The 14,791-nt window shown below is 39.5% G+C and overlaps 1 protein-coding gene across 1 annotated transcript in view; it reads right to left on the bottom strand.

Moving 5' to 3' along the window:
- The window catches only part of TENM3 (teneurin transmembrane protein 3), a 600,673-nt gene that overhangs the window by 585,051 nt on the left and 831 nt on the right, over positions 1–14,791 (bottom strand). The gene's annotated exons all lie outside the window — the stretch shown is intronic.

The raw sequence follows: 14,791 nt of genomic DNA on the forward strand, positions 1-14,791 counted from the left end.
ATCAGGAGAGAGGAGCAAGGGCAAGAGCTGGGTCCAAGGGCAAGAGCAGGCCCACACCTCTCTCTCCTGTCACTCAGCCCCTCCCTGCCTGGGTGGGGCCAGGGCTCCCAGAAGGCTGCCTGGCAGCCTGGGGCTCTGTTTTAAAGCAGGAAAAAGTGTCCAGCAAACTGAAAACATTTTCTCATCCAAAACGGGTAGAAGAGGGTGACATTTAAGAGAATCCGCAATCTGGACCCGAGCTCTCTCTCCAAACTCAGCGCAGGTTTCTCCAGGGGTTTCTCTGCTCGCTCCCATGGCCTCCCCCTCCCGCACCTCGCCCCCCAACTCATGATGCACACCTCTGCCTCCACACCGCAGGCTGCAGGCTGCTGGCCCCACTGCCGGACCCGCCGCCCGGTGGTGTGTGTGTGCGTGTGTTGGTGTGTGTGTGTGTGTGTGTGTGTGTGTTGGTTTTAATGAGCCAACATTTAAAAATCTAGAGATTTCACACAGTTCATATCCTGGCCTTTCTTGCAAAATCTAGCAAGCTGGCATCTGGCAACACTGCTTCCCTCCACGTGGGAAGACGGTCTGGAGGTGCAGGTGGTGTCTCCCTTCCCGAGGAAGTGTGTGCCCCCCAGATCACAGTCCCCATCACCCGAGTCTGACTCTGAGGCTACGGCAACATCACTTATTGTCAACCTTGCTCCACCGAGTGAAGACACATTTCTCTGCAGCCGTCTCTTCGAAAGTAGGAAAATGAAAGACAAAGAGAACGACATATATTAAGAAGGATGAGAACAGCCCCGTCAGTGGGCCTCAGTGGTTGAGGGTTGACCCATTAACCAAGAGGTCATGGTTCAATTCCCAGTCAGGGTACATGCCTGGGTTTGGGGAGGCAGACTATCAATGTTTCTCTCTCATCATTGATGTTTCTATCTCTCTCTTCCTCTCCCTCCCTCTCTGAAATCAATAAAAATATATTTTAAAAAAGAAATATGAGAACATACATCTGTGTAGAAGTGAAATTTTTACATGCAAATAACCTGGTCCATTTCCTATGTCTGCATTCCCTGCCAACATTGCTGTGACCTGCTGGTCACTTTGCTGGTGCTGAACCCTCCTCTGTTCCCTCTCCTGGAACCTCCTTTGGTCAAGTTGCCCCTCCCATGGCAATGCCTGTCCTTCTCCGAGATCTACAGTGTACAGCCGTACCTTTTGTTCTCATACAAGTGCTGGCAGATCGTTTAACATGAGTCACAGGCAATCTTCATATAACAGAACCATACTTGTGGAATTTGAGTTGCCCTAGACCAGCGGTTCTCAACCGGTGGGTCGCAACCCCTTTGGCGGTCGAACGACCCTTTCACAGGGGTCGCCTAAGACCATCCTGCATATCGGATATTTACATTACGATTCATCACAGTAGCAACATTACAGTTATGAAGTAGCAACGAAAATAATTTTATGGTTGGGTCACAACATGAGGAACTGTATTTAAAGGGCCGGAAGGTTGAGAACCACGGCTTAGATCAGCCGTGGGCAAACTACGGCCCGCGGGCCGGATCCGGCCCGTTTGAAATGAATAAAACTAAAAAAAAAAAGACCATACCCTTTTATGTAATGATGTTTACTTTGAATTTATATTAGTTCACACAAACACTCCATCCATGCTTTTGTTCCGGCCCTCCGGTCCAGTTTAAGAACCCATTGTGGCCCTCGAGTCAAAAAGTTTGCCCACCCCTGGCCTAGATCAGTGATGGCGAACCTATGACACGCGTGTCAGAGGTGACATGCGAACTCATTTTTTTGGTTGATTTTTCTTTGTTGAGTGGCATTTAAATATATAAAATAAATATCAAAAATATAAATCTTTGGTTTACTATGGTTGCAAATATCAAAAAATTTCTATATGTGACACGGCACCAGAGTTAAGTTAGGGTTTTTCAAAATGCTGACACGCTGAGCTCAAAAGGTTCGCCATCACTGGCCTAGATGATGACATGAGCCTGAAGGTCACACGCCCTTTGTGGAAAGGAGCTATTCTCTAGTGAGGGCACTTGACGCTGATGCAGAGTGAGCGGCGATTTCATTCCCGCATCAATGACTCACTGATGGCTGCTCAGGGCCAGGCACTGTGCTAGAGCTGAGGGTCTCCTGAGGGCAGGGGGGAGGGCCTGCCTTCACAGGGTTTTGTGGGCAAGTGTGCAACGGACATTTGGCCAAGCTATTCCACAGGGAAGGAGGCAACTGATCAACCTGTTTTCCCCAGGTCACCGGCTCCCAATGCCCCATCCCCTTGGGCTTCCATGGCCGTGCATGTGTGGAGTGGAGAAGGGTGAGGCGTAGGCTCTGACTTGCTCAGCTCTCTATGCTTTTACACACGTGTGAACTCCAGGGGACTTTGTTACTTAGTAGTTACTGTCTCGGGGCCTTTCCGATGTCCCATAGAGTTTCAAGGCACTGCTAAGGTCTGCGGGCTGTAGGAAGGCTCCGTTTTTGTACTCCCTTCAGTTCTCTGGCATTTCTTAGATCTATGGACTATCAGAGTACAACTTGACCAAAGCAGTAATTCTCCCATGACCTCTTTGGCTTCCTTAATCACCTTCATTCCTCTCAGTTAGCTTTTATCTCATCCTCACCTGGAAGTAGAAACTTCTTAAGGGCCTAAGATCGTGTCTTATTTCTTTCAATCTTCCCCAGGACACAGAACACTGACAGAATGCGTGGAGTTTGATTGAAAGGGATTGGGAGAGGGAAAATGTCGGTGTAAGTAAGGCATGCATTAAATATAAATATGGACATTCAAATCAGGACAAAGCTTCACTACATGTATACAACCTCTTCATTTGTATAGGTTCAGGGGCAGTGGTTCATTATTAATTTCTAATATCTCTAATAATAAAAGCATAATATGCTAATTAGACCTGACAGCCAAATAACCTTCCCGATGTCCTTCCGGACAAAGCTGGGGCTGCGAGGGCCGAGCCTCTTGCACGAATTTCGTGCATCGGGCCTCTAGTATTAAACATAAAAGAGGAAAATTTCAAGTTTTAACTGAAGGTAAGTAGAACATTTTCCCCTGAAATATTCTCCAAAGTTTCCCTGAGACTAAAGCATTTTCCGTATTTTGGCCTCACCTTTGATTACTTTTTCCCACACTCAATATGCTCACTAGAAAAGTCCCAGAAATAGGACGTACTATGTATGTCTCCAAAAAAAGCTTAATGTATCCATCCTTCACCCTGCCTTTCTTGTGTTCTAAAGAATTTTCATAAGGCAACAGATTCTCTCTAGAATCTCAAACAGAAGAAAACAAAAATGATTTTGTTCATATACAACATCTTTGTAGGTGCTGAACACAAAGATCTTCTCCACATTTCTAATCTCAGAAAGTACCTTTACTCATTCCTATAAACACCTAGTCCCCCTGTACATAGACCTGGGAAACATTCAGTTATTACAAAGAGGGAGACTACAAATGAAGAAGACAGGCTGTCCTTAAAAGTGGACAAATTTAACATTTCTTAAGGTTTATATAAAGCTAGGGCTTCCAATTGTGTTGTATTAACAATATTAATGGGAGTAACTATGTTGAGTTTTCTCCAAAGAGGACTCTAGTTTCTACAGGGTGAAGTCACTGTACAGTTGCTGGCTGCCCACGGGGACATTGAGCCTTCTCCAACTTGGTACATGAAGAGAAATGCGAGGGATTAATACCTTCCTCCCTACAATGTCATATTCTAATGGGTCTTTAAAAAGTGAACGAAACTATCATCTGTTGTTTAGAGTTTAAATTATGGTTATCACTTTAGAAAACGTCCCAGAGGAATGAGTAAACACTTGACTGAGTGGAGCTTGACTCCATAAAAATGTCCTTGTTTTGGAGAAAGTATTGGCCTTCCAGTGATTTTTACTGACCAGGATCAGGGAAGCCGCGGTTGTTTTAACCTTTGAACTTCTTCCTAAGAACCACTGACAGGGCTTTTGAATCGTCCACGGACCTATACCCAGCAAAATAGAAAATTAAAAAAAAATCCTCAAACAGCTGTGGAGAGAGCAGAGATTAGAATCTGCAAGTGGCTTAGAATAATGAAGAAAGGGATTAGGGCTCTCTGCAAGCTGATGAAGACAAGAAACCCGCTCTTCCACAGCCTCAATCTGTGTGACTTCACACCCAACAGTAAAACGCAGAGAGCCGGAGTCAGAAACAGCAAACATGATGACCGATGTGTTCCAACCAGACAATTAGTTTAAAATGTGGTAACCTTGTGTTTCACTAGTAATAAAGTGACAATGTGACAATATCTACCTAAAACATGTTAAGGTCTTATTTACATTCTTCTGCTGCTAAAAATTGTAGAGAGTAATTGAAACTTGATTCTATCCAGCTAGTGTGTAGGTACTATTATTTATGTGTTAACCTCATATTTATACCAATTATAAAAGTCTAGAATCCTTTAGGATGCTTGAGTATTCAATTGTGATATTAAAGTGATTATAAAAACAAGTCTTTTGAAATCGTTTCCTTATTATAAATATTTTCAATCTAATTTCTAAGAATAGAAAAACATTTAGATTTGTATATCTTTCACAAGAGATACATATGTAAATATAAAACCTTAAGAGGATAATAATTCAGGACAGGAATATGAACATTATAAAGAGCCATCTTTTGAAGTTTATCGTATGCTTCAATGAATAAGCACAGAAAAACCTGAATTATTTAACTTGTAAGAAATTTACTTCTTCACTTTGCAATTTCTATAATAAACATTGCTACTCTTTTTGAACTTGAAGAAGCTAGTAGCCTCAGAAATAAGAACCCATTCTTAAGGCAAATTATTGTCTATAATACATTACATTTTTTATGTGGCATCACTTGTGTTTTACAATAAAAATAACCTTAATTAGTCAATACTTAATATTTTAATAGGATAAATTGTAACTTATTTGATTGACACTGACTAAATGAAAACTGATAGAAATATAAATGCAATTAATTGTCCAGTCTGACCCCTCAATTTTTAACACATTTCCTTTACCAAAAAAAGTCTCCTTCGAACATGACAACACTTCTGTGAAACTCGAAATGCTTTATGAGAAATTGTTGATTCCACACAGCAGAATAGCCTGCCTTTTTCTCGTTAATTCATGACCAAAGCATGCTCCCATAGCCTCACTCTGTTACATACATGTTCAGAGAAAATTAACTAACCTTCATAAGTCGCGATGGCTTCATTTCCACATGCTGTTATCTCTTTCTCAAGTTGCTTTCAATCTCACTAACACGGGAAAGGCTTACACAGAACGAACGCCAGCCCCTTCAGACTTCGTTGACTAGGCAAAGCCACGTAAAGGGCCGGGGACCGAGCATAATGAATCCACTGGTCACGTGGCATAAATGTGAACGCGTCCTCCAAACTTTTCTGGCTGCCCTCGCTTGCATTAGTTATTAACCTTTGCATTTTAGGAGTTGAATCTATTAATTCCTAAAATATCTATTTAGACTAAAATTCTACATAAATATTAGATTCAGCAAAGGAACCAATTAACTTTTTAAAGGGAATGAAATGATGGCCACGCCAGTCTAGTGCTACTTGATAAAACTGTTGTGCAATAGATTCCTGGATCAGAGTTTTAGGGGAAAATATATAATCCTCCATCAAAGAGTGGCAGCTTATCCACAGAGCTTCCTACTCCCCAGGGGATATTCTTTTAAAAGTAATAACGGGGACTTAAAACTATATAACACTCTTCCTCCAAAATTAACCATTTATACCAATGATTCTTAGTCCTGAAAGAACCAGAATCTCACCCAGAAAACCTCATGATACTTTCCTTTGATAAAGAAAATGCATAATGTGCACTAATGATTTACATCTGTTCCTAAATCAAATGGTTATGCTCCAGTTTTAAGATTAAGTGATAAAAATTACCCTCGAAGATATTTTTAAAGGTAAAAACAAAATAATAAAAAATAAACCAGTCCCTAAGAGGTCTACACTAATAACAATTTCTGAGGCTGAGAATTACTAATACTTTGCTTTCTTCAACATTCAGGATGATCAAGCCTTTGAAAGCACAGGTGGTAATTATACAACCAATTCATATGGCTTATATGACATTTAAATGAAGTACGTGATACATCAAGGATTTAAGTCATTCACATGACGCTTTGCTGATGGGCAAACGTAGCATTCACTAAAGTTGATATGCAAAGATTCCTATCTGAAGTGCCGTGCCGTTTTAAAAGCTGCTTTCAGCAGAGGATGTGAGAGTTCACTAGTGCATCTTATAAAACCAGCCTCTCTTCAGGTCGCTCCCGTGTCAAAGACATCACACACCTGCACAGCAGAGGTGAGCTGTGTTATTGGAAGGAGCAGATTTTATATGAAACTTGAAGGAAAAGAGATCAGACTTCTGTCAGGGCTATCCTGAGGGTTGACCTAACTGGCTAAGACCAGATTGAAATGAAATGCAAGATTATATGAATTTTACTGAGATTACTTTAAACCAGAACATCAATAAATCATGTATAAAATGTAACATATATTTTACAAGTGCATTGATACTATGTGACTTAAGGATAAAAATATGAATTCACCACTCATCTTTCATTTTTGTAATAAATAACTTTTTGGTTAGCTATACGGATATTGATACATAATTTTCCAAGTGTCAAAGTTATGTAAGGTGAAATATTTGTTAAATTTTTTTATGATTTCTAGATTTACCTAACCACCTTCATTCCCTTCAGGATTCTTTAAAAACTTAAATTGATGTTAGTGTAAATTTTGATTACTAATATTTTTAAATTCCTTATTTATGGACTATAGAGCACATTATCCATATAAACAAAAACCTGAAGTTCTCATTAGTGGAAATATATAAAAGACAAAAGTTATATGTACATAATTTAATGATGAAAGTTTATTCATATGAAAAGATACAGTGAGGACTTTTCTGTTTGAGACTGTACCTTTAGCTACAATATATTGTGCTTTAGATCCTTCTGTGCAGAATTTAAAAAAATATTTAAATTTGCATATTTAATTTTAAAATAATATCATTGCAATGATTTTTCATTTAAAGTTATCATACTGCACATATACTATGCCACCTAATATAATACAGATTGAAGCAATATAGAAAATTATGTCACAATTAAAACAAAGCAGAGAAAACATTAAAAAAGTATTATATCTTTGGTATTTATTAAAAGTCCCTGACACACATGTGATTTTTTAAATTAGTAATAATTAAAGAAAAAAAATCTTACTGGCAAATCAACTTAACATGCCCACATTGTTTCTAAGTTTTATTGTAATGTCAGAGTCTTATCATTCAGAGATAGTGTATTCTAGGACAAAAGTAACACTAAGGGAAAATTTTACTTAATTTTTCAACCACAGGAAACAAAGACTAGGGCAGTCTACTCACACAGGCCAGAAAAAGCTATGCTATTCGGACGCACAAGAAGTGAGGATTCAATTCTGGTTTGACAGGTACGATTTACCTCCAAGTAATAACGTTAACTTTTGTTTAAGCTGGAATTTATTTTAAATGCTAAATGTGCCAGCACCTTCATGAGAGAAAGACAAGTTAAAAATTAGCTCAGAAAAAAAAATTAACTCAGAGCAGAAATATCAACTTATAGACACAGCAGAGCTGGAAACCATATGTCCTATTTTAATTTGGAGAAAAACAACCTGGCCGAAGTTTCCTTCAACCTTCACCTCTTTCTGAACCCCGATTCATCAACAGCTTTGGAAGGAAACAAACATATTCTCTTTCTCTTAGAAGGTCTGATTATTTTCAAAAGCTTTCTAATGCTTTTGGAATGTTTCCTACAGTGTTAGCAAATGTGAAGGGGATTGATATTTCAGTTATTTCGATTACATCAAGTTATTCCTCAACTATTATTGATGTCATCATCAACTTCCGCAATATCACTCCAAGAAGAATGTCCTATTCTATGGCAATGAAGATACAAAATATGCTTATTTATACTAGAGCTTTTATTCCCTTATTAGACTGAGTCTCCTGTCTATATTTATTTAAATAACTAGGTTTGTTATTTGCAGGGTTTTGTGTGTGTGTGTGTGTGTGTTTTTTTGTTTTTTTTTTGCCTAGATGTATTACTCTCATCATTACACAAAATGCAAGTGAACAATGTTTACATTTTCAAATTTTCATTTCCTTTTTTCCTTATAAACACAGGAACACGTGCTGGCTCTGTTCAAGATGCTCCTTTTGTCCTTCTGAGGAGCAAGTCACAGGTTTGAACCATAGGACTGACAGCTTTCTTTAGCTGGAGGTTATTGTCAATTCCGAGAGAAATATTTTAAATGACAAGCCCTGTGCCAGCTTTCTTTTTAGAGCGACTGAAAAGAATCGTCCCTTGCCAAATTTTCCCACCTACATGTTGACAAATTCCAAATGCTCTGATCAAAGTATTAGCATAGAAGTTACATTATAAAAAAGGATTTGGTAGAGAAAATAAACAAGAAATATACCTTTCCACGGGTTGGCTTTTATAATTACCAAAATAAACTTATATATGTATGAACATGTTTGCATGTGCTCCATGCAAACCCAGGAAAACACTTCATGCATTTCTCGTTATAAATTACAGCAAAGCCATTTCAAGCCTGTGTGTGTCTCTCTCTCTGTATCACATACCGTTCGGTTCAAGGAGGAGTCCAAGCACAGCAGCCCTCCTGATGCGCCCTCCACAGAAGCCAAATGCTGGACACAGTGGGGTGCTGGGTGCTCTGGAGCAAGGGAGGGTCTTTCCTAGAGAAACGTCCCTGTTATCAAAAAGATGCCCTACCTCCTCCTCGTGACGGGGCGCCCACGATTCTAACCATAAAATATTAGTTGAGCTTAATTTAACTCAAGAAGCAATAACCCATTCCAATAAAGGAATACCTTTTTCTTTTTCTTTTTTTTTTCTGGGGCCAGCAGGGACCACAAATTCCCATAATCCCACTATTCAGAAGTGCTTCTGAATCTGACTGAAGGAATAATAATTTCTTTCTAAATTATGGCAAACCGAAGAGGAGTTATCACAAGAATTCTGGCTACTGCAACTAATAATAGAAGAAATGGCAGGATGGCTAAAATCTATGGATTAAGAGCCTTATCTTCAAAGATAAGTAACCTTGCAAGTTACTTCTAATGATCTTTCAAAATAATTGGAGTGTTTTTTTTAAGTCTCTTTATAAAATCTAGGATTATAAAATTATAAGTGATAAGGTGTTCAGTCCCATGTGCAAATAAAGAATATCTATTAAGATAGAGGTATAACTACATTTTCTTTTCCCCAAAATTATGAAGAACCAAGTAAAATATTTGGAATTTCTTTATTTTTTAAAAAACACTGATGATGCTTATACTTGCATGCAGGGATCTAAAATGCATACACTTAAAAGTGAAAAAAAATTAGAAGTCAATTTTCTTCTGTACTTACCCAATTAACTTAAATGATCAAATCTGCCCTTTCTAGACTGCTTTTGCTACCAAACACACAGCTACGCAGAGAAAATGCTCAAAGGACCATCACTCTTTGTAAACATAATTCCCACTATTTCTCCTTCCTCTCCTCCACTTTCCATCTCCTTGTAATGTGGAAGCAGAGACCCAGTAGACCCAGTTATAATACAGCTGATCATTATGAAATAATATGGCCCTGCCCCAACCCAGGGCAAACTCAATTGCAGCATCTCCACTCTTCCCCAAATTCTCCATTGGAAGTGAAAGTATTCCACACCATTTGAAAACACTTTATCAACAAACAGCACCCCACCATAACTTTCATAGAACTGAATAGGAAAATACAAGTTTGAATGTATACACACTAGGGGCTCTCAAAACACTCACTTCATTTGCAAAGGGGATACTAATCTCTTTTTTGCATAGTTCAGGGCAAGCCAGATGACTGTCAATATGGGGAAAACGATTTTTAAAATGGTCACATGCCCATTAGTGATTACAGACTCCTTAACTCACAGAGGAGAATGTCCCCACAATTTGGTCATATGACACTCACTCCGCAGGGCTCCTGAACTTGTTAGCACCAGCGACCATCTCACTGAGTCCTCTCGGTGAAGACTGGCACCTACACAAACTTGCTTGAAAAGTCAGTGCCACCCCAGTCCGAGTTCTTCCAAAGACTGCAAGGGTGTCAATAGGACAGTGGTTTCATTATTACTACTATTATTATTATTATTATTATATGATACATTATTTGATATGGTTTCAATCTTTTAGCCATATTACTTATGAGTATCTTCTTCGATCCTGACTTAATTCGCACAGTGATTATTTAAAGCAGAAACAGACAGATTTGCATAGATCACTGTCTTTATGAGAATTCTCTGTAGCCACTGTGACTACCCAGTCACCTGAGCTATTTAATCAAAATCATTTTCAAAATTATCAAAATTCTTTCAAATGAATGTGTCCTGTTGTCGTTCTGGCGTATGAAACATCTATATGTATCATAGAGCATGTTTGTGGTTTGGTAGTTTATATTCTAAAGGTTGGCTGAAATAATGCTTTGAAAATGGCATTTTAAGTTGCATTATTTTAGCCTTTAAAACTGTTTTAAATGAATGTTTTTAACCAGAGAAACACTAAGTCCATGTAAGTAATCTGTCATTACAGAGAAGACAATTAAAATATAATAAGCACATATTCTACCAAGTTTTGTTATCCTGCAGTCAAAGAACAGCATCACCCTGGGACTTTATATGATCTCTAAAACAGTCACATCTTTATTTAAAAATCCCCTACACTATAGCTACAGCAGGATGTCATTACCTATATTACTCTTATATTCTACACTCTTAATATTTTATTTTGTGGAGACTGTAAGCATGTGTCACAGGAAGCAATGCAATATGGACCAAAGCCAAGGGAAATTCTAACAGGCATGGTCTCTCGGTAGAGGTTAGGGAGCTGACAACACTGAGGCCCACTGGACACAACTAAGAAACACATGCAAACATCACAGGAGGCACCACAGCATTCACCATCTTTGGAGATTTCCGAAGAGGATAATGAATTGGCTCGAGTGCATTCTTTTTCATTGTTAGGGTTACACCTACCACCTTGTGAAATAAAGCTGTAATACATACACAAGACATAGAGCTGTAAGTCTAAGAAATCCTTGAAAAACTCAACTAGACCACTGATACAAACACAATAGGAAAACACGTAGGTATATGTTTACCAATTATGACTCAAAGGACCATAAAAACCCTTAGAAGAGCGAGAAAACAAACCTTGAGGCACATAGATCTTAGGGAGAAAAAAAGGCCATTTCAGTTGAAAATATATTAATGAATTGATTCTTCGTGCTGCGGATAATGCTTAGAGGAAGTTCAAATTGAGTCCCCAACAAGGCTGTTTTAATTACAAGAAGCAATATTTTGAAACTCTCACAAGCCATCACACTTGTTTGGAAACAAATGACTTCTCAAGATGTAGAAGTATTACAATCCATCACCAACAAGTTAATTCTCCATAATAAGGCAGGTTTGGATGCAAACCGATCCATTGTGGAATGCTGTATCTGAAATTGATTACAACAGCACTTAAAATGAATGCAGCTCTCCAAACCACTGCTTTGCTCAGAAACATTAATCTCAGTTAGGAAGAGAGCTTCATAATGGTAATGCTTGGTATAAAAAGTATGAAATAAATCAGTTTTTATAAGACACGACAATTAATCAGTTTTGAAACAAGAGGTTCTGTTGTTGTTGTTGTTGTTAGCACCAAATTTCTATCAGGACTTTTCGAGCAGCTGATATCTCCCGAATCAGGTTTTAACTATGTCCTAACAGAAGCTTCTAGGACATAATTTTAAAGACTTGGTTGGTGAAACTTTGAGGTCAGCACTGCATCGTCCTACTAGCTTTCCGGTTTGCTTCTTTATTCTCGATGCACATGAAATTCTCCTCCGGGAAGTATCATTGCACTTCACACAGCAAATGTGAACACTGCCTTTAACTGACAATCCAAAGGGATGGGCAACTGAATGTGGATCAGAGTACAAGTTTGACAGCAAAAGTATGTTCTGAAAGTCAAAATGGACATTTGACTATCAAATGCAATGCTGGATAGACAAGTAACATGCAACTGAATGGGCTTAACAGGTTTCCACAGCACATCTTCAGGGAAGAGGCAGGCAACTCATTAATGCTGCTGAATACATCGATTCACAGAAGTGTAAGTATCCTACCTTGGTGACATTCCTCAGCCACCAGACATTAACTTGTTAAAGGGGGAAATAAAGTTGAGTAGAAAGGAGGTAATGCATTTATTAAGATAATCAATATGAGTAAACTGATGAAGTTGTCTTTGGGGTGCTTTTATGTGGGACTGTGACCGTCGTCTGGACTTCTTTCCCAGTTCCTTCCTAGGTAGAACACACTTGAGCATTTCCAAACATACTTTCACAGCTATGGCAACAACGTCGCTTTTTGTACATCAAGCCCAAAGTTGATCAAGTATTTCTGACAGGTCATTCTACTCCCAGTGACAGCCATTCACTTTTGCCTGGTCTCTTACTTGCTTGAGTCTTTACAAAGAGAAGAATGACTCTTGGCTACCAGAAGCAAAGCCAAGCAGGGCTAGCTTGAAGTTGGTAACTGGATTATTATTATTACTGTCTAGCTAGGTTTTCTTTTGGAATCAATTTGAAACTTTTCACTCTATTTAGGTGCTTTCTTCTATTCAAAGATAAGCATCCTCCTGTTCCTTTGTCTTCACCCTAATAAAGCAGGTTCCCTTTTCCAACCAAAGACTCCTGACACGCCTACTGGATTATAGCAAGAAAAGCTTCTATGATTGACCTAAAACAGTTCTTCCTGGAAAATAAACACAGCCATCCAAAATGATTCAATATGGAAAAATAGTCACAATTCTACCATAAACTTCTCTGCTTTATTTTAAGTAATCAAGCAACCCTCATTAGGGTCGATATTCTGTCTATGGGTGGTTAACATTAATACATTATTGGCACAAGATCCTAATATATTTTCCAAATTTATAAGCACTGGCACAGTCATTAGTATATAGATACTTTTTTCATATAAATTGAGTAGTAATTGTAAAAATATATTTGTTTTACTCAAAGGAACTACATAAATATATTCTTTTTAAAATAAAGTATATTTTCTACTAGGAAAAATAGTACTTTGAGTAAGAGGAATATTAAAATTCATGTAAAAAAAAAAGGCAAGATTGTTAAGAAAAAAATAAGAAGAGACAGGCAATCCTAAAACACACAACAGAATAAGCAAACTCATTATAAACCCCTATCTTTGAAGAATTTAGGAATAATTTGTGAATGCCATGACATTTTAAAGTGGGATTAGCAAGTCTTATTACTGAACTAACCTCTTGCTCTTAGAGCAAGAATTAAATATTTGCTCTGCATTTAAAATCACAAATAGAAAGTTTCAAGGCTCTTACAAGAATTTCATGTATTAAGAAATATAAGCTAAAAGTTTTAGATAATCAAAAAAGGATGAAGGCATACACAAAGCAAGATTGTTGGTGTGTCTATAAAATCTTTTGTTTTGACTAAAACATTAAAATCCATCATGAATGGTAGTTACTGAATTTTAAACTCTGTTCTTAATACGCCAGAGACTACAAAAACTTCTCCAGGTAGACAATTGGGAAGGAGGGGTGTGAGGGACGGACATGCTTCATTTTTAAACAAATTCACTAAAGGGATAAAATCTCACAAATTCTGTTGAGTTGCATTACCACCTTCAGGGGTACTCCTGCAAAGATGCCAGTCCTGTCTCTTTCTTTTCCTTATGAAAACAGAAGGGCAAGGTAATGCCTGCACATATTTCTATTTCTAGGGAAAAGACCACCCAGTGGATTCTGCCGGAGTCTACACATGTTTGACCAGGACATTATCAGAAGATAAGAGAGCATTATGAAGAGACAGCCGCGTTCTGGTGACTCCCAGCTGGCCGGGGCCCTGTGAAAAGTGCGCGGACAGTTCTCACTCTCTAACTCCCATTGCTCTTACTCAAAAGTACCTGGGAACTTTTCCTTTGCCTGAAATTCTAAGGACTTCCGAAAACAGACGCATTTGCTGTGTCACACACTAGAATTCCTGGTTACTCATAATCGGCCATGCGAATTAGCAGCCCGTAACCACTACAACCGCCTTAAAGGCAGGCGAGGCAGTCCGGGTGGGATCCATCCTGCACAGGCAGGTGCTCAGCAGGGCTCAGCCCTCCCCACTGCCATCTGCAATGTGTGAAGCTCCTTCCAAAGGTCGTAAAACGCGATACAGACTTTGAGTTGCAGACTCACAAACCTGGAATTTTTTAAATGCCCGGGTCAGGACATCTGCCGGTGTGTCCCCGGGCTGGCCAGAGTGCCCAGATCAAGTTGCAGTGGAGATGCACCGGCCCACGCGCCACCCAGTCCCTGGCTCGCCTTCCTTCGCTCCTTCCCAACTTGGCGCCCTGCTACTTGGAGCAGCCTCGCTGCCCCTTCCGGAAAGCGGCGGCATCCCAGGGCTACCCGCCCGCTGGGCCCCGCAGGATCAGGTCAGACTCCTTCTCTGGGAGGAAGACGCGGCATCCCACACAAAACTGGGGATCACCCCGATCGATCGGAGCCAGAGCGGCTGGGCTCCCTGCCCCCACCGAGCGCCCGGCCGGCTGGCCTCTGAGCTGCCTTTTCCCGGGAACCGGTGTGAACCGCGCGGTACCCAGCTCCTCCAGCCAGAGGCCCCGGGCAAAGTTCCCCCCCGGAGCCGCAGCCAGAGGTG

This window comes from Myotis brandtii, unplaced genomic scaffold (genome assembly GCF_000412655.1).
Source record: "Myotis brandtii unplaced genomic scaffold, ASM41265v1 scaffold802, whole genome shotgun sequence".
NCBI classification, from domain to species: domain Eukaryota; kingdom Metazoa; phylum Chordata; class Mammalia; order Chiroptera; family Vespertilionidae; genus Myotis; species Myotis brandtii.